The sequence below is a fragment of the Zonotrichia leucophrys genome, chromosome 14 (assembly GCF_028769735.1).
Source record: "Zonotrichia leucophrys gambelii isolate GWCS_2022_RI chromosome 14, RI_Zleu_2.0, whole genome shotgun sequence".
Taxonomy (NCBI): domain Eukaryota; kingdom Metazoa; phylum Chordata; class Aves; order Passeriformes; family Passerellidae; genus Zonotrichia; species Zonotrichia leucophrys.
Genome location: NC_088184.1, coordinates 12,537,668 through 12,558,561, shown reverse-complemented (window position 1 = coordinate 12,558,561; position 20,894 = coordinate 12,537,668). Strand labels below are relative to the sequence as shown.

At 39.7% G+C, this 20,894-nt stretch overlaps 1 protein-coding gene across 3 annotated transcripts in view; it reads right to left on the bottom strand.

Annotated features, from left to right (window-relative positions):
• The window catches only part of SDK1 (sidekick cell adhesion molecule 1), a 387,510-nt gene that overhangs the window by 223,384 nt on the left and 143,232 nt on the right, over positions 1-20,894 (bottom strand). The window lies entirely within an intron of this gene.

The window sequence follows — 20,894 nt, the reverse complement described above, 5'->3', positions numbered from 1 at the left end:
CAACGCAGCCCCCCAGAACAGCTGGGTATGTCACACACTGAATATTGATGCAAATTCCACACTCAGGTAGTAACTAAATGCTCATTAAGAGACCATTTACACAAGCCTAGTTGTTAGCAGTATTTCTTCAAGCAAGTTCCGAGTGCTCTGGGGCCAGGAATAGGAATTCTTTTGAGTTAAGAAAAGGATGTTGAACACCATCTTATTTGCAAAGTCTCTCAATTTCCCAGCCAGTTCTGGTGTCTGGGGTCGCAGAAATGGCATTTTTGTTTTGTTTTTGCAAAGCAATGAATGTTTTAACATTTTCCATCAGTAGTATTTGTGGTATCCAAGGTTGGCCTGTTCCATGGCCTTCTATCACTTGATATTTAAAGGCTTGTAGATAATTGTGGAATATTTTGCATATTACTTGGTGCTGTATATACTGTTCATAAATATGTATTACCTGGCACAGTGTGTGTACCAGTCATAAAAGTTTAATGGATTTAAGAATTACCTTAAGAAGAACAAAAATTGTACTGGATATTTGTGCATTTATGAGCACATACACCCTACCCTTGTAAGTACATTTGCAAATGAAAAAGGAAATAGAATGGAAAAGGGATTTTTCTAATCACACCTTTGACAAAATAATGGCATCATTATCTTTCCTACATTAGGAAACTGTAGAATATTTCACTTTCAATGATTTATCTTCACTGTTTGTTTCTGTAAAATCTTTCTCATACCTGAGCAAATTGCAAAATGTAATTTCAGAACCCTAAAAAATCTGCTAATTCAAGAAGGTAGTGCTCTAAAAATATCTCTGTTATCAGGGGTTTCCAGGAAGTAGATGTAAAAAGGGAGAACTAATTCTTAGATTATGCAGTGTACCGATATGAAATCCATTTGATTAAAAATACAGAAAAACTATTTTTTTCCAACCAAGCCATAAATTTGATTTGTCTCCTTCCCTCTCAATTTTTAAACTAACAGCTGCAACTTGTTGCTTCATCCCAGCCTCTTTCATGCCTCCAAGTCTAATGGAAAAGATCTGTAGTCACCTCCAATATCCCTGCAGTCACCTCCAATATCCTGTTTGTCACTGCAGCACCAGCACCACTCAGCACTTCAAAGCATCAGGACAGACCAAATTGGGATCCTTGTTTTTCTAAAGAACTGACTCCATGAGATAAGAAAATCTTCATTAGCTGCTCTCTTTATGGAGACGATGAATCAATTAAGGAATTCCGACTCCACGGAATGAGAATGAACCCTCGAGATAACTCAGTTTGAAATGTGTAAAACTTGCAGTGCTTTAGATACTGCTGATATTGGAGCTGCTCTGTGACAGCTCTGGGTTTCCTCTCTCATGGCAGTTTGGTTTTATTGAACAGCACTGGGGCATGGCCGTAGCAGAGGCTGCTCGCTTTGTCCTTCTGGAGCTTCCCCAAATGAAGGATTTGCTCAAGTATTGGGGTTTTTTAATTTCAATGAAATAGTTCATAGATTAGGAAAATTCAAATTATGGATGGTAAACATTGCATTCCACAGAAAGCATTTTGTGTGATAAGACCATGCTTAGTTTCCATAAGTGGAAGGATTCCAATTCCCTTTCTGGTGTTTGCAATTGAGCTGCTGAGAAGATACTGCTCAAAGATCCTTACCGTGGGAAATAAATTTGAATAGTTCATTTTCTGGAAGGCCTTGAATAAGTAGCTTTCTTATGCATTCATTCTTTAAAATTACTCAGTTTATTATAGTCAGTGCCACTGTTTTATTGTTCCCCTTTTAAATTTATTTTTAGCACCAACATCCAAACAAAGCATTACAACTATAAACTCCCATGGGCTAGTTTGACTTGGAATTTAAAAATGCAGAGTTAGCAGGGGCAAATGGGGAGATATTTTTAAGTCACACACATAAATTAGGCAGAGGGAAAACAGGTTGTATTGGATAAGTTTAAATTTAGATCTGGTACTGCAGTTCTCAGTAGTGTTTTGCAGTACATCCTAGCCTGAATAAATACAACAGTAGGATGGAATTATTAGAAATCTCCAGGAAAATTAGCAGCTCCATCCACAGCTGATAATGTGCAACACTGCCCAAGTTATTCTGCTTCATGGAAGTGAGGCCCCATCTAGACAAAATTACCCTTTCACAAACTTTTTCTCCAGAAAGCCTCCTGTAACTCCTATTAATTATAAATACTGATTTCAGTTAAAGTCAAAGCACTCTTGCATGTCTCCTGAAACAATTCTTTCACCAATGCAGAAAGGGGCCATCACTGGGAATTTTACATGGGTAAGGAATTAATCTATAAAATATTACAGGGAAAACTTACCTAAGCGTGATATAAAAAATTATGGAAAACTTATTTTGGAACAATAACAGAGGGGGCAAAATCTCTCTCTCTCTCTCTCTTTTTTTTTTTTTTTTTTTTATCTCTTAAGGAAAAATGTTTGCTTCCTGAATTATAAATCTGAATTTAGCATCTGACAAAGTCATGTTTACTCTCAAAATCACAGTGATTTATATTTTGAGCTTTTTTTTTTGCCACCTTTTATGCATGTAAGCTGACAGCAATATGGATATGTATGCAGTCTATATATGATTGTATAAATTAATCTAATCCCTTGACAAAGAAAGAAATAAAAATGGAATATTGAAATATTGGAATGGAGAATTAACAAATGAGGATTTAAACAGAACTTTCAAATCAAGGAACTACAAATCAGAAATCCTGTGGAAGGTGTCTCACAAAGTCCCAAATCTGTAAGGACAGAGGCAAAGCCCACCCAGAGCCACATGCAGGCACTGAGATACAGTTATTAAAGGTGCTGAGAGGAATTCAATTTCCAGGCCGGGAGCAGAAATATCAGGCATGAGAGGGGATTTCTGCAGAGACTCGAGTAACTGCTGTGGCTCACAGATATTGATCAGAGCATGCAGATGAAAGGCAAACTCTGAGCTGGGCTTACAGACAAGCTAAAATATTATTGCTGTCACAAAATCAAGACATGTCCCTTTCCCCCTTTTTAATTAGGCACTTCAGAAAGTGTGCAGTGTACAGCTCCTCCTAATTTCACCAATAACTGTGAGTAAATTCCCTCTTCAGTTTAAATGCAGGATTAAGCTGGTTGCTGAATCAGCTCACTCTGCCTCTGGAACTGCTCAGACTGCTACAAATTTAGGAACTACTTCTTAGAGATGCAGAGTTAGTCAGAATAAATCCTGTATCACAGCTCCCTCAGTTGCTAGGTCTTTTAGCTTTTGCTTTTAAAGGGACACAAGCAATGAATTGCAATAAGTCAAGCATTCTGTGCTCTTCTAACATTTATTTTCTTTCTATTACAGTTGTTTGGAAAGCAACTGTGGCACAGCAATCTTACCAGGAAGCCCCAAAAGCCCATCTGGATTCTGAAAAGCAGATATTGCTGCTTGACTCTGGAGTTAACTGGTCAGACTCAGCTCACCCTGGGAATACAGATAAATATACTGTAATAGTGGATTATAGTGTTTATAGTATGTGATATTTTATATATAAATATATATATATATATATATTTATAAAGGATTTATATGGTATTTACTGTAGAGGGCAGGGCTGGGAAATTAGGGATGGAGGCATCATTTCCTCCATGTCCCACCCTGTTCCATATGGAAAGAATTGAATGTGTTCTGGCTTTCCTGGCATTTATAATAACATACATATATATAATTACAGAAGAATCAGGAACTTTCTGGTTACTGCAGACAATTAATGCCCAAATACACAATGTATCTGCCACAAAGAGCCTCCCTCAGCAGATTCAGGGCCGGGGCCATTTCATTAATCAGTGTTTGCCTGAGGCACAGCACATGAATTCCCTAAATTGCTGCCAGGGTTCCTCGATCATCCTTTGGCTTCAGAATGAGAATTTCTGCACAGGCACCACCCTGCTCAGCACAGCCATTCCCAGCCTGGAGATGGGCAGGACACACAGCCCTGGCAGCTGCTCTTGGGGTGCAAATCCCATCTCCCAAGCTGAGGTGCAGGAAGAGGATACAGACAATGAGTGAGGGAGAGAGGGCAAAGGAGTCCAAAGCTGCCTGGAAACTGTCATTCCTTTAAGGCAGAATTTGACAAGAACTCTGAAAATGCTGTCAGGTAATTAAAGACAGATGCTACAATTCCTGACTTTAAAGGAAGTCAAGACCATTTAACACTTTGCACGATCAGAATATTAAACAAACATGATCAGAGAGGATTGTATCACACATGAGAAGTAAGGGGTTATGTTCTGCATCCTTACTGCAGCTCCATTAAAATCAAAAACTCTGTCCAGCCTAGAAAGGAATATTCAAAGGTTTCAGACCTTTTGGTTTCAAAGTGTCTGCTTATCAAAGGTACAGTTTTGTGCACTGTGAATGAACAAATCAGCTACATAAAATTCAGATATTTCAAGCACATCTTAGACTCAGAGATGATACCCTTCTCATTTTTAATTTTCACTCAAAAAAAAACATTGATTTTTTTTCTTCTTAAACACAACCCCACACTCTACAGACCCAGAATACTCAGACACAAGACTGCGGTGACTGAAGTCTCCCAGCACTCACACCCAGATCCTGGGGAACCTCAGGTGGGGAAACTCTGCTTTCTGTTAAAATCACCTCTGACAGTTCCATATCATAATTGTCAATAAGTTAAATGGCCATTTTATCAAAATTTCATTTCAGAAACTAGACCAGCTTCTGAAGATCTAAGTTCTTTAAAATAAAAAAGGTGATATTTAAATAAGCAATCCAGTATGACTGGAAGACTGAGACGCCTTGAGGAAGAGTATCAGAAGTTCTAATGGTCACTGCACAATTTCCAATTCCAACTAGTAGAACAAATCCACAAATAATTAGGTTAAAAAAAAAAAAAAACCACCCTCAAACAACGAAAAACATAAAAGAGGGGAAGACTTCCAGATGTTTTGGCAAAACAATTTTTTCTCTACATATCAGACCAATGTGAGATGACTTTTGACACCAGCTCTGTCTACTTAAAAAGCCCCTTTTGTACCTAACCTGCAAAAACAGCTCTCACTGATGAGTTATGCCACTGGAATGTGGTATTTTGATGTGAGATAAAAAGTCACCCAATTTGAGAACATATTTGGGAAAATAGCATGAGCAGCACTGAAAAGCAGCTCACTTTGAAAGCTACTACAGTAAGGCAGCTTCATATGGAAAAAAATGTGCTTTTATTTATTTTTACACACCACCTCCCACAAGTGTTAAGACTGTTCACCTTCTGGCATATACTAAAAGCTCTTGCTGAGTTCACAGACATCAAAGACTTACTGGATTCCACCACATGGCTTAGCTCTTGCACAGAATTATTTTATAATAGTGGAGGAACACTACTAAGAAGTGACCATAGATTATAAATCTGAGAGATCTACTGAGGTGTCTTCAAATTTTCTAGTACTGTATAATATAAATTAGGTTAGCCTGAATGAAAAACTTTCAATCCACTGGGTTGGTGTTATCAATCACTGCACACCACCTTTGATAGCTACAGAAGGAGTTCATGTTATCCCCACTTTTTGCCTCTTGGGATCATTTGAGACAACAGCAGACAACAGATCTGGCTCCAGCACCTGCCCACACCAGGGCAGGAATTTATCACAGGTTCTTTTTACACAGCTCCAGCCTAAGATAGACAACTTGGCAACCTCAATATCTGCACTTTTTCTATCCAAAATCCATTTCAGTGATGGGCGTCGAACCGCTCTGCAAGACAGATTGGATGTTTATTTCCGAAAATTGAATATACAGGGTAAGTTCAGGCAGAAGGACAGCAGAGGAAGGGAGGAGGGAAAGCACATCAATAATTTAGTGTTGTCTTTGTTAATTTAATAACTCACTGAGGTATTCTATTAAAGTGTCATGTACTAAAAGCACCTCTTCAGAAGGGATGCCAAATTCTCTTCAGTGTCAAGGAAGTTTAAGCCTCCAAAACAAACAGATACCTTCATCTAAGAGCATTTAGCTACTTTGTATTCCTGCCTGCTAATGTCTCATGTGAATTGTTTTTAGTGGTAAAATTTTGTCTATAATGTGCAAGCATTGCAGCACTTTGAAGTAATGAAACCCAATGGACCCTTCATCCTTATTCTGTTTATGTTATATAATTATAAACTCATTATTTTTATATAAAATGCTATTGTAATCTAGAAAAGGATGCTACAAGATACAGCAAATCAATCTGTCAACTCTGCAAACCAAACATAAATCTGTCAACCCCACGCTGATGACAATTGTTGTTTGGAATGGAAAAGAGATATGACTTATGATCATAAAAAGCAAAACTCAAAAATTAAACTGAACATTAAACTGAGCTGTTTTCCTGCCTCTTTTTCATCTTGCTAGCAATAAAAACTCTGCTACCTGAGCCCTGCTGGCTTCCACCTGTGCAGCATCACTGTCTGCGATGTGCACGATCTCAGCACCAACACTGAGCCACTCCTGGTCACTCCTCACATCCCAGTCCTGAGCATGGAGCTCCTGTTCTAAAACCCCTCATTTACTGCCCTCCCTTACACTGGCATTAATATCTATCTTTGAAACCCCATTACTCTGCATGTACTTAAATTATTTTTTCAGAAGTGAATTATTTTCACTTATGTTTCCTGTGCTCCTTTACAGTCACGTCCTGTGGTGTTTTGGCCAAATCAGTCAACAATACCCTAAGGACTGACTTTTTCTCCTCCTGGCAGTCACTATCAGAAGAACACTTTAACATCACTTGGGTTTCTTATCAACTGTGCCAGAAGAAATCACTGAGTCACCACCACCACAGACATTCCTGTGGCAGTTCAGCACCAGAAGAGAATCTCTGTGTGCTCTAGGTTTGTACTGCATTAAAAAAAAAGAAAAGCTAAAGAGCAGAATAAGCCCCCATGGCAGCACAACTGTCAGTGGTACAAGACCTACCAGCACAAGGAAATCTATTTTCAAAACAGCTGGAATCCCACATGAGAAATCCTAACTCATTCATGCAAGAAAACATTTCTGTTGTAAACTTTCAGGAAACTGAAAGCTGCTTGTGAGGAAGGAATGGTTTGTCTAGGAACAAATTATATGTGCAAGATGACAACAGAGAAGTATGGAGCTGGAAGGGACATGTGCAGCATTGCTGCAATCAACAGTGATTGCTAATTTTTTTTTGACACTAAGTTTTGTGAGACAAGACTGTATCCTGCTGTAAGTATATTGTGCTTACTCCCTTGAGCCAAGATCATATTTTATCCAGCAATGGAACTTCTCTGTTTAAACCTGCTGTCAAAGCACACTGAGAGACAAGTCTCAGTAAGGAAAAGGATGCAGTCGACCAGTAAATTATTCCTCTATATTACTACTCTTTTTTATCTTAAAGCTTTTCTCTTGCAAGAACTCTAAGCAGTTTATTTTTATGATGTTTTATTTGTTCTGCAGAGTGCTGCTGCCGAGTGGTGTCTCCACTTCAGTTAATGCAGAGTAATCCTGTTATACAATACAAGCCTGTATTCTCCAGAGTTTCAAGGTAACAGCTTTTCTGTTCAGACTCCAGAAGATAGGATGTTTAGGATGTTTTCTCTGCTGCTCTTCACGCTTCCAGCTGCTCTGACAATGATGGTATTTACAGCTGGGGGAAAATGCTTAATAAAATTACAAGAATCTGCTAGAGGAGGATTCAGGCAGTGATGTGCCATCAGCTTGGTCTCCCTCTGACATTTTAGAGCCATTCTGAAGTAAGTCCTGGGTGAGGGCAAACTGCACATTTCCAGTCCCACCTGGCTTCCATGGCCAATCTTTATGCTGCACATCTCACTCTGGTTTGACACAGCACGTGGCTGAAGTGCAGGAAAGGACACATATGGTCAGAAAGAATTCCCTCCCCTCTCACAGCTTAATTAATCCCATCTCCATTTTCACCCCGTGTCCCCAGGACAGTATCAGAGGTGAAAGCTGCACTTAGTGCAAACACACAGCAGCACTGCAGTGGTAAGATCAGTGTTCTGCTGCCTGTGCCATGCAGAACTGTGCTCTGAGGACCGTGGTGTGAACAATTTGTAGTAAACAATGTGAGTGGGACATTCAATAAAAAATTCTTCAGAGTTTTTAACCCCAGACAAAGAGATCTCACACTGTGGTAAGGGCACAGGATGCACACAGAGGGCATTGCCTGCTAAAGGCTCTGCTTTAAACAGGGCCATCTAGCAGGGGGTCCAAGATTTGGAGGAAATATTAAAGCTATGGGGATGCAAGATAAAACATTGCCTGCCTGTAGGCAGAGCCAGCAGGTGGGAGAGACCTCAGGCACAGGAAAACATCCCCAGTCTTTCCCAGATATATTTCACAGTAACAAATATCATTTGTCAACAACTGCCCTGTTCCCATTGTCCCATTGACAACAAAAGGGTCCAGTTTATATTCCAGCCACTTTTAAGGTCAGTTTATGTTTTCTGTGTTCTCAGCACAGCTTAGCACTCCAGAAGATTTCTGAACAAGCCCAGGAGAATGCTTACTTCAGTAGTTTCAAATCTTAAAAAAGTGTAACTTAAATTGACTTCCCAGCTGACATGTGGTACCTTCCAAAGGGTCTTTTTCTCTGAGCTTCTTTCTGCCTGTAATCAGCATCCTGGCAGAAACCTTATCACTGTCAATCAGGATGGAAATATTAACTGGGGAAAAACACGTCTATTTAGGCATCCTTGGTTTCATCAACTCTCTAGAGTTTAATTATGAATAATTTTAATGTACAGGCAGAGATTTAGGAGCTGTGTGAATAATACATACAGATAACAAAAGACAGAATCAATAGTTGAATAAATGACGAGGGTCAGACAAACATTTTCAGGGAGCAAGAAATATTTACTAGGCCTTACTCTTCAGTGATGAGTTCTGAATAAATTCGTACTATCACTAAAAGTAGCATAATTTATTTAGAATAAGTGGGTGGAAAGGTAAGCGTCATAAACCAGCTTTTAACTGACAGCTCATCAGAACACTCTGCTGAAGATGATAATGTATTTTGGAAAAGGCTTTAGGAAGAAAAAAAGAATTTTAAGGTTGAATAAATATTTGTAGATATGATGCTATGCCCTCAAGAGTCCTGTTTACTCACTGAGGCATATTTTTTCAGGAGAGAAAAGCATATTGAATAAATATAACCCTGTTTTTTCCATTATGAACAATATAATTTTACAGAAGAGGAATGCAGGAGCCAGTGGCCACCATTCCCCACTCCTGTCCTGTACAGAGATTCCAAACTGGATTAGAATATTGGAAGGAAGACTTGAGTTCACAAAGCACACTCAGAGAACTGAGCTGGTATTTCACTGGAGGGAAGCCCACTGATGCCCATGGAAGGAAGCTGGGATGGTGGGAGGTGTCCCTGTGCATGGCAGGGGCTGGAGCTGGATGAGCTTTAAGGTCTTTACAGCCCAATTCCATGGCTCTGCATTCCCAGCCCACTGTACTGACTGAGAGAAGGATTTATGAGAACAAGAGAGTAGAAAAATACGGTGAATGCATTTCTACGATTGCAGCATTATTCACTAAAACCCCAGAAAAGTGACAAAAAACAGATGTGAAATTACATACTAGGTCTTAAAGCAAAGCTCCAGCAGAAAGATTAAGGTCTGAGAACACAGATTCATCTTCAGATCTTCCTCAAAGTCTCACTTCTGAAGCAACACCTCTTTCCATCCAACACCTTGCATTTCAGGGCACAAGCCAAGGTAAAGGCGTCTGCCTTTGACTCCTCCTTTGTTGTCTGCATTTGCCTTGTCACCATTTACCAACAGAAATAAAATCTCTGTGAAACACTGCTCTGCTCTCTGCACTGCCCAGCTCATTCTAGCTCCTCACAAAATTACTGACCTTAAAAAACCAGATTTTTACTGGGTCAAAAAACCCAAAAGATGGACAAATATTTTCTTTCCAGTGTTTTCTGATGATGCCAAAAAGAAACAACACCTACAGCACGGGCAACTCTCAATATTCAGTGTTTAGATTTAAAGATCTGATCACTTTTTTCCTGGGCTATTTTTGTGCAAAAGAAAACCAGATGAAAGCATAGTTGACAAACTCCTGGGTCAGAGATTTCTGGTCCTTTCTCACTCTGAATTAGGTGAGGCTCACAGGAAGGCAGTTTGCAGAAAGAACTGATTCTGAAAAAGCTTTCATCAGCTGCACTGGGAAAAGATGCTTGAATATCAAAAAAACATTTTTCTCCATCCCCACAGCACCAGCTAACTCTCTATTTAAATCTTCAAAATAAAACATCCAAGGAATGGGAGGACATGCAGTTTGCAGGTAATGATATTTGGAGTCTGAGATGGAGCAGATTAGTGAAGCATGAACCCACCAAGCATTCAGACTGAGATGGAGGAAAAATGAGTTTGCATATTTTATATTTCCAATGTCTATGAAATACCAAGGAGGTAACACTGATCTCACAAGCACTGGCAGGATTTTCTGAACAAGGAAAGTTCTCCTCATTTGTTTTTGCACTGCAAGGTGCTGCTCTTCAAGTACAGAACATCAGCACTCACCACATCCCATTGTGCTGAACAAACTCCAACCCTCTTATCTTTCATTACAAGCCTAAAAGGTACCAAACACCCACAAGCTCTCTCAAAGCAATGTTTTTAAACTGTGCATGTGGATTGTTTGAGAATTGTAGTTTCGGTCTATTAATTGTCAGCTGATGTGTTTGTTCTTTGGCCTACAAAAAATTAGTAATGAAGATTTACTCCAAGGTTTTCCACTTCAGATTTCCCATTTGATGATTATGATTCTATAAATAAATAGTGAAAATAATACTGTTATGCCAGAAAATGCTATAAAGAAGACAAAAAATGTGTTTCTCCCAATCTTAAAGAGATAGTCAAGTTTTATATGCCTATAAATGGAATTACATCATAAAGTGTGAGAATCCATTTGTAAGTGTAAAAGCTGAAAGCCAAAAACTGTTCTAACAGTCCCATATCTAGCAAAAAAGTGGGCAGGAAAATAGTGAAACTCAGCAGGTGATCTATTTCTATTTGACAATAATTTCATAATTTTAATAAAGCAAAGATGCCCATCAGTGTGTCAGACTTTGTTCAATATTACCAAAATAGAGACTACATTGCATCCATTTGAATGAACCAAATTCAGTCATCTGCCTTTTGATCAATACTGTCAGGAGACTGACTCAGTTCTAGCTCTGTGGAAACAGTGGATTTCTCTAAAAAATTTATTTTTCTTTTATTTTTCTGTGAGTAGCCAAGGAAAATGTAGTCAAGAATCTATATGTGGAATTTCTTTTAGTTCTATCCCATAAATTCAATTATAATCCTAAAGACTGTTTTATTAATAACATTCAGCTTCTTTAGCCAGACTTCCAAAACAAATTAAATTAATTCTTTTTACCACAAGATTTCTACATTGTCTCCTCTATCAGAAGAAATTTAATGCAGATCCAAAAAGCTGGCTGGATCCTAAGCTGCTCTCAAAGCTCCCAACACTGCAAAGAATTGTGTTCCTGCAGCTCCACTGAGTCCAGGAAAGACAGAAGAGCTTGCAAACTCATCTGCAAAATCCCTTCTCTTTGCTTATCCCTGAAACTGTTCAGCGTTTCCCAGCTCCAAACAGCAGACAAACATAATCCAGTCCCTCTAGGAGAAAAGTAAATCTTTACAATTTGCTCAGTTTAAGGAATCTTCGATATCAATGAGTATAATGCTGAGATTTACCACATCATCAAGTTTCAAAGCAACAATTTCATTTCCAGCCATTTATTCCTTCTCTAAGTTCTAGTACAGCAAATGCTACATAATCTTTTTAGACTTAAATTTCAACTCTTTTCAAGTCTGAAGAACTGTTTTACCACTAATTACCATCATATCTCTGTGGCAAATGGATTTTTAAAGCTTAATTTAGTCACAGATGGAGAGATACAAAAAAATGGTTGCAAGAAAACACATTTGTGCTCATTGTGGTCACAGGAAGCTCAAACCAATGGATGGAAAGTGACAAAGTTGAGACATTTTTGCCCATTATTATATTTACTTCAAACTTTAAGGAACTGACGGAAACGCAGACATTCCTCCATATGTGCAATCACTGGATCATTTTGTTCCAAACTTTTTTCAGGTCCTGATTGTCTCAATGCTGGAATATTTCAGCTGCTTCTGTTCACCTTCCTGACCCTTCTGGGCTGCCAATGTCTAATTTTTGACTGCTCTAATTTCTGTTTGCCCAACACTTACATTTTCATCCCTTCTTGATGAAACACAACTTTAGTTCAGGCTGTACAGAGAACAGAGGAAAAAAAGAAAATTCACTAAAGTAGGAAAGAAGAGTCAAAGCCTGGGTAGCAGGTGAAAAGGGCACAATCAGCTCCATAAGCAGGGAACTGAGAGAGCCCCAGCTCAGCTCAGCTGCAGGCTGAGCTCCCAGGGGGACACTCAAATGTCTAAAAAGGGCTGGAGCTTTTCTCACACCGGATGCATTACTGAGCTCTCCCTTCCATGCAGCTTCACACTATCATCAAAACTTTTTAGGATTCAAGACATCTCTGCCTCTTTTCAGCTTCTGTTGGAATCAGCCACGAGCTTCCAGAGGGACTCTGAAGGTCAGGAGTGGGCAGAGTCAGAGACAGGAAGGTGTGGGACAGGGTGGAACCTGAGGGAGGTGACAGACAGCAGGAGGGGAAGTGGGAAATTGAGGGCTTTTAAAATTATCGTTTCATCTCAAAGTTCTTTTGATTGCAAAATCATTCATTCTTTCAGTTTGAGAAATAAATCAATCTACTTAAGTTTCAAGTTTCAAGTTTTGGAGATAAAACAGTTTCTCCTTATTTACCTTTCTGAGTAAGAGCCACATTAAAGGGGAGTAGAGAGACAAGGGAGCTTATTATCACTCTTTTACCCTTCTGCTCAATACATGTTTCCATTCTATGCTTAATTTGCAATTCAGTACACTGCTTACTACCACTTGTACTGATCTTTTCAATTATTTAAAAAAGTAATTAAATAGATTATAATGTCTGGGTGGAATGTGGTGCTTTTCAGTGCTGCTTTATTCCCTACATACCCATAGCTGCAAGTTCAAGTTAAAACCTATTTCAGTATTATCTGCTGGAGAACCCCACATCATTAACTCATTTCTCACAGTTTATCAAGCTGTCAACAAGTGGACATGATTTTGGTCATTTATAGCCTTGACTGAATGTCAGTGAATGACAAGAAGTGAGACACCCTCTGAATCTCTGCTTCTCAAGCCAGTGAGCCATCAAACATCTTTCATGGCCCCTCCAGTCTCCCTAACTAAATTCCACTAAGGTAATACTGCTGCTGCCTGATTAATTCATTTTCCTATCATTTCCCACTGTAGTGTACCACTCTTGCTTTATTCCACCATCTGAATATTTCAATTTTACATATTTTGCTTCCCTACTGAGTTGCTTCTATAATTTCCCCATCTCTTTTGCTGTACATTGCTTTCATGTTTCCTCCTGCTCCTCCAGATCTCCGTCTTTTGAATCATTTCAGTCCCCTCTGCACATGTTCCACTTTTATACTGTGGGATACTCCCCTTGCTCTCTTCATTCCAGGAGATCATGGACTGACCTCAGGCACAAGCAGCAAAACCAGCAGGAGAAAAGTCAGTGCTGAATGTAACAGAGACAAGAGAGAGGCTCTGTGGCACACTGGGGGGAGAGGCGCTCACTAAAGAACCGTGGCCAGCAGTGCAATCACTTTGCCATCACACCCAGCAGCTCTCACATGGCTGATGATAACTCCCATTGCTGGACAGGTTCAGAACAGAGCAGGCTCTGTTTACCTCAGAGCCATCAGCCTGTGCACAGCTGCCCCTGGCCAGAGCTGGGAGCTCAGAGCCATTAGAGGCAATAAAATCATAAACCCCACAAAAAACTGGCCACAAATAAATAGCAGGCACAGCAACCCATCCCTGAAGAGGAAACTGGTGACAGTTCCCCGTGCTGCCATTCGCTTTCAAAGTCACAAAAACCCTTTTGAACCTCTTGTATTCCCCTGACTAATGCCATCATTATTTCAACACTGGCTGTTCAGAGTGGAACAGGTGCTATCTTGTCAAACGAGCCTCTCAGCTTTCATCATCCCGGAGCTCTTCATTGTGTATTGTTAAACTGACAAGGTTTTGGGTTGCCTGGATACCAGGTCATGCTGATATAACTGCTAGTGATCTCTGCATAACCAAACTTTGTTGGTGAGAAGCAGGAGAGGGGAGGAACGGTGTGGAAAGGAATTGTTTTATTCCCATGTTATCCTCGCAGCAAAAAGAAGTTCCATGAGTTTATCTCAGAGGGCCGTGGAGAGAGGGCTGGTGGAAAGCTTCCAGCACCTGATTAAAATGATTCACTCCATAATAAGCCAGCATTTCTAGTCTCATTTCTAAAAGCTTTTCTCCCTCACTACTTACAACAGTCTGCTAAATTCCTAAATAGAAGGGAGAGATTAATCTGCGCTAAATTACTTGATGTGGGTTTAAAATTATTCTGGCAGAAAAGTAGAACAAAGTTTGCCCAAGGAAGCAAAGAAAGGAGCATCCACCCCCCTCCTCCAGTTCAGAATGCAGTGATGAAAATACCCCAGGAGCTGCAGCACCATCCAAGTCCCAGAAATACTTAAAATCAGTTGAATCAGATTTTTGTTCTGACTTTTCTTTATCTCTCTTTCTCTCTCTCAGGACAGATGGCTCTCAGAAATAAATGTTTTTCAGCCACGTGCTTGCCTAAACTTTACCAGGAAATTTTGCTGTAAACATGATGCTTGTAGAAAGATTGTTATAGGAGAGGGTTTGTTTTATATAAACTGGTTTTTGGTTTTCATAGCAGTGAAGTTTTTTTAAAAAGGCATCATTTTCCACTGAGATGCTGGAGGTTCATCGTTTTCTTGTCCTGGGACAAGAAGCTTTTCCAGAGTATTGCTTTGGGCAGAAAAGAGCCCAACCTCACCTGCAATTTCCTGCACAAAATCTATGACTGAATTCCTTAAAACAACTGAGTTTTATAAAATGTTTCAGACTTTAAAGACACAATTTCTAAAAGTCCAAACTTCTGAAGCCATAAACAAAGCAGGAGATCCATCTTCATCATTGGCACTCGTTCTCCTGTAGCCAAATAAAAAGGATTTGCCTAAATAATACACTTTGGCAGCTTGCTCAGGCATATCAATTGAAATATTGAAGTTGATTGAAACGCTCCTCAAGCCTTTAATGTTTTAAGCTAATGTTATATGAAAGCCATCATCTATCACATGCAAGTTTGGAACCAGGTAGGCTTAGCCAAGTAACAAGTTTTCCTTGGATGATGTCCTGATGATTTTGGGCAAGCAAGGTTTAAAGAAATCATGAAAACCGCTTTCTCTTAAATGGATAAAAAGATGTCCAGCCATGCACATAGTTCATCTAGTCTGCAAATTAATAGGATTTTTCTCAGCACTTTCAAGACAGTAATTACTAAACACAGCAATTAAAAATTATGGAGAAATGCTCTTGATCACAACTGGTGAAAAAAAAGAGATGCTAAACGGGTTGTTTTAATTTTCAAGCAAGCAAACCAAACTTCATTCAGGCCCTGGGTATCATAAAAAAATTAAAATTAAATCAGGTACAAGGAGCAGGCCTGTAGGACAGGAGAGGGAGGAAGTGAAAGAGAAAAGAAGAGAGCTGGTATGTGGTGGAAAGGACAGAAACTGAAAGTGAAATGATACAACAAATTAGACCAAAAAGATGTGATTTAACGTGAGTTAATATAAAGAAATCACAAAGAAGCTGGTGTGTTATTTTACAAATCTCAAACTATGTTGAATCCATAGCTCATTTAAAAAGCAACAACTTTATTCTTACAGCTTCAACAAAACCTTGAATTGCTGTCACTCAGAAGGAAAAGCCAAAACAGAGGCATTTGAGTCTGAGTTCACGTGTGAAAGTGTCCCAAATCTGATGGAAGGAGCTCCTTTGACCTCCTCCTCCTATCACTGCCCTACAGCTGGAAAACCAAAAGCCTGCACAGGGAAAATGGTGAGGATGCAGCTTTGCAGTGCAGCAGAACATATTTGCAGAATTGAAATTAAAGGGGAAGAAAAAAGATTTGAGAAAATGTACACATCAAGTGACTTCCTACCCAAAGCCTTCCCAATTTTTTGAACATGAACCCGTGGCTCCAAAGTAGAGCCATAAAATTCCCCCAGCCCCTGATGGGCAATGCTAATAGGCATGCAACTTGCAACACTTTTTACATGTATTTTTAATTTAATCCATTAGAACCACAAAGGAATAATGTATTAAAGTGATAAGTCTGTACATTCAGTAAATAAATATCAAAGTGAGAGTCATGAAAGCTTTAGGAAAAAAAATCCAGTCAGAAAAGAGGAAAAAAAAAAAGAAAAGAAAATTAAAGCCCTTGAAGGAATACATCACAGAAAAAAATAAATTGATCTACTAAATTAATTAAGTAAATTGATTGTAAAAATTTACTACCCTATGCAGTATAGAATAAATCTCACGGGAGGTAAGTTAGCAGAGTCAATTTGAGCCTTTCAACCATGAGAAACTTGTAAAGCACCTCATAAACCCTCTCAATAATACCATAGAAGAAAAATAAAAACTTTCTATACGTGCTGAATACCTCAAGCAATAATCTACAAAGTGCCATCCTGCACTGCTTTTTGCTTCATGTTCCGAGCCTGTCCATTTTTATTAAATCCAAAATAACAAAATATATGGTTCCTCCAAAGCACATTTATTTAATTATGCTCTCAGGATATGAAAATTTTAAAATAAAAAGGATCTGCTTGTTCTCCTTCTTTCAGTTGACTTGTTGAGCCTTTTATTCATTAGATATAAATAAAATAATAACTTCAGAACTCAGCACTTCTGGGAGGCAAGTGCCTTTCTAAATTTCCTACCCCGACAGAAGAACTGCCTATGAATAACAACCAATTCCTCTTAATCAGAGAGCCATGAATCACAGAATCAGCTATTTCTAGAGCAATCACAAGAGATCATCTGGATAAATCCTCCAGTTTAGGGCCTGACAGCAAGACCTGGGTTATCACAAGGAGAAATTTGTCTTATACTTACAAAAATTACCTGTAAAGGCCTCGTCAAAAGCTCTTCCCACAGCAAGGTATCAGTATTCATTATTTCTGTTGCTTACAAAAACTTGCTTAACCTAAATCTCCCTTATAATAAATTATGCTCATTTATTTTTGTGTTCTATCTCCTTTCCCCACCAGCTATAGAGAAGAAGTCGACATCATCCACTTAATAATCTAATATGTGCTAGAAAACGTTATCATGTTCCTTCCTAATCTTCTCAAACTAAACAAATCCCATTCCTTCATCTTTTCATCATTTGCCAGGTCTTCTGGGAGTATTGCTCGCTCCACACTGACAGTGTCTCACAGCTTTGAGGAGATTTGATCTTTTTCCAGTTAACCCAGCAACAGACAAAAAGAAATAATTTCTAAATTCATAAAGAACCGGTTGTGATCATGAAAAGCACTTCAGTCAATGCTTCTAACTGATATGCTAATTAACAGAGATAACCAGTCTTAATCAAACTAATTACATTGCAGATTAAAGGTATTTGGAATTTAACACAGCTTCCCCTACATATCTACATTACATTATGGTGACCTGAAGCAGCAACCTGGAATAAATACGTTAATATGTTTCTTTAAAGAATTCTTAACACATCATTTAACCACAGAACATAAAAGGCAAGAGTGAATAAGACATAATGGTTGTTATGATTTCTGCTCTTGTTTAAACTGTGGAGGGTGAAAAACCAACCCTGTCAGCTCTGCTAAAGATGAAGACACTTCTTGGGACCACTGGCTTGAGTTTGTTTGTTGCTGTTGTGAATGTCAGGCCAATCCCAGGGCTCAGAGACACAGGGGTGACACTGGGAACACAGAGCCTGGTGTGCTGGGACACCATGGACACCTCCTGCCACCGTGGCACCCAGGGGAGGTGACAGTGGGAACACAGAGCCTGGTGTGCTGGGACACCATGGACACCTCCTGCCACTGTGGCACTCCCATTCTCCTGCAGGATCCGTGTGACAGACCACAGATCACCTCCCTGAGGATGAGGTTGTGTTTCCCAGCAGAGAGGACCGAGCCCCATCCCTGCAGGTGACAGTTTCCCAGGGATGCTCTGTGCCTTTCCCCACCCTGGAGGGTTCAGTGTCCCTGGAACAGCACCAGCCAAGGCAGCTGGGCAGGAGCACCAGGGCTTTGTGTTTGTGTCAGGGCTGTGACCCTCAGCTCCCACTGCCACCCACACTGGCATCCAGCCCCTCCTGCTCACACAGCATCAGACAGATCCCCAATTGACCTGTGTCATTCTTCATAGGAGAGCAGGTCCCACAAGGTGATCCTTAACTGCAGAGTGCATGAAATCACCGTCTGTGCTTGGAGAGGTGTTTTATTTATCAACTTTGTTGTGAAATTCTCACTGCTCCTCTTAGAGTGCAACCGTTTGCTCTCCCCATTTCTGATACTGAGTGGCATCCTCCTTTTTGACCTTCTGTACCAGAGTTTTACATGAGGTCACCTGACAACAATCTGAGGTGCAGAATGATAAAAATGGCCTATAAAATTTTGTCTGTATGCATTATTTCCTTCTGCATTATGTTTAGTTTGCTTTTGCATTCTCACAATAACAAATGCCACAGCAGGATCACAGTGTCATCGATGCCAAGAGGTTTCCATGGTATAGAAAAGTAAGAATATTAAACTGTTAAATATCTGTAGAAGAGGAAAGGAAAACAATGGAATGATTTTATTTTAATTGCTGCTCGCACATTGTCTCATAAGGTCAATTTGAGATGCATTTATTTAAACTAATTAACCAATGTGCTTGTCAACGTGGTATTTGTTCTTCTTCTGTAGAGAATAAGAGCTGAGAGTGATAAGGCAAGTACAGCTTCTCTGCACTACATGAATTAATACCCACACATGGACAAAACACTACAGGCAAAGGAATGGTGGAGGAAACCTTTCTGTATATTGCCATTACAGCAGTAAATGAGGTAAAAACACTGAACATTTCTCATTATTCCTGATACAATCCTGAGTTCAGCCATGAAATGAGAAAAAATAAGTTGATTTCAGATGGAGCTGAATAATACAGCCATTGACACAGTCACCTTTAAGCTGATTGTTCATGTACTTAGAGTAGGAGATACACCTTGTCTTCCAAGAGCAAGTTTGGTATTTTTAGGCCAAATTAGAAGTCATATTTAACACAGTGTAAATTGTGGCCCTGTACATTCCCTAAAGTCCTTAGGTGTCTCTCACACTCTCCCTTGTGGGATGTACAATAACATGAAATGGTTGTAACACAGGACATGCCCATGTGAAGAGGCAAATTAAATGCCTGATTAAAGAAGTTAGTACCCTCACTGTTTGTTCTCATTCTCTTCTTTAATTAGCTTCTTAATTGCTCACTTGTTTTTTGAGCAGCTTGGTAACAGAACACATCTGCACCAGCTGTAACAGGAGCTTTTACTTGGATGGATACTTGCAGACATTTGGATTTAGGCTTCTTGAACTGTTTATGATTGGTTTCCCCTTGAGATGTGAATCCCTTGCCTAAATCCAGGCATCTGGATCTCATCACCATGAGAGGTGATTGGGATGATGATGATGGTTGGGCACACGACAGCAGGCACAATGCAGAGCTGTGTCCTGGAGCTGCAGCTGGGGCAGGTGGGACAGTGTGGAGTGTCCAAAACAGCACCAGACCATGGCCTGAGCCACTGACAGCATCCACCACAAGCAGAGAAGCTGGAGATCATGAGCAAGAGACACAAAGTGGGGAAGATCTGATGGCTGCTTGGATGATGCTCTTACAGGTGTCAGACAGGTCACCCAGGCTCTCAACCACCAGAGCAGCCAATCCAAGTGTAACAATGCACAGAAAGGATTGCACTGAGAGCAGGGTATGGCATTAGACTGCCATAATTTCTAATTTTTATCCTTTAATTCAGTTTTTCCTGTAAATACATTCTAGATATGCTTGCTAGGTCCTTACAGTGAGTAGTGGGATTAATCCAACCCCTATTTCCATGAAAGCACTCTTTTAACAGGCAGGTGAATTTTTTAAGTCTATCTCAAAGTATCAATTGAATTTTTCTGCCAACACAAGAAAATGTTTTTATTCTGTCCTTTCACTTGCTTAAAAAGGCCTCTGGCTTAAACATCCCTGGGAGCCAAGTAATCTGTTCAGAGCTACTTTCTAACAAAAGTAAGAATTTACTGACATTTTTTCTTGCTGATCTTGATATATCAAAATGAGAACTGAGTTTCTAAGAGACAGCTGAAACACACACAAATAACCCAGTGTTAAAGTGCAGCTGAACAGCCACAGGCAGCAAGAAGAAGGTGCAAAATATCACATGGCAGAGACACTCCTGTAATCAGGAATTTCTTAAATCACACCAAGCTATTGAGAGTGAATCTCAGTCCTAAGTGCCCCTAACCCTGTTATGTGTTTTGTCAGTGCAGTGTTTGCTGTCTCCTGTTTAATGGGAATCTGGGCAGGACACTGCAGCTGTCCTGCTCTGTCTTCCTCTGAGGAATCGTGCTCACCTAGAAAAATTACTCCAAAAGTCAGATGCAAACTCAGTGTAACAAACATTTCCTAAAAGCAATAAATGAGGATATTCCTACTTTAAGAGATAATAATAACTCTGGCCACCTGCCCTGTCTGCATTCCAGTCCTGAGTATTTGGAAGATCAGGGAGAGTAAAGAGGGGATTTCCTTGGACACTTTGGTTGACTGAACACAAATCCATCACTTCTGTAAATTTAGCTCTTGCTGATTCTGTTATTGATGGCTGCATGTAACTA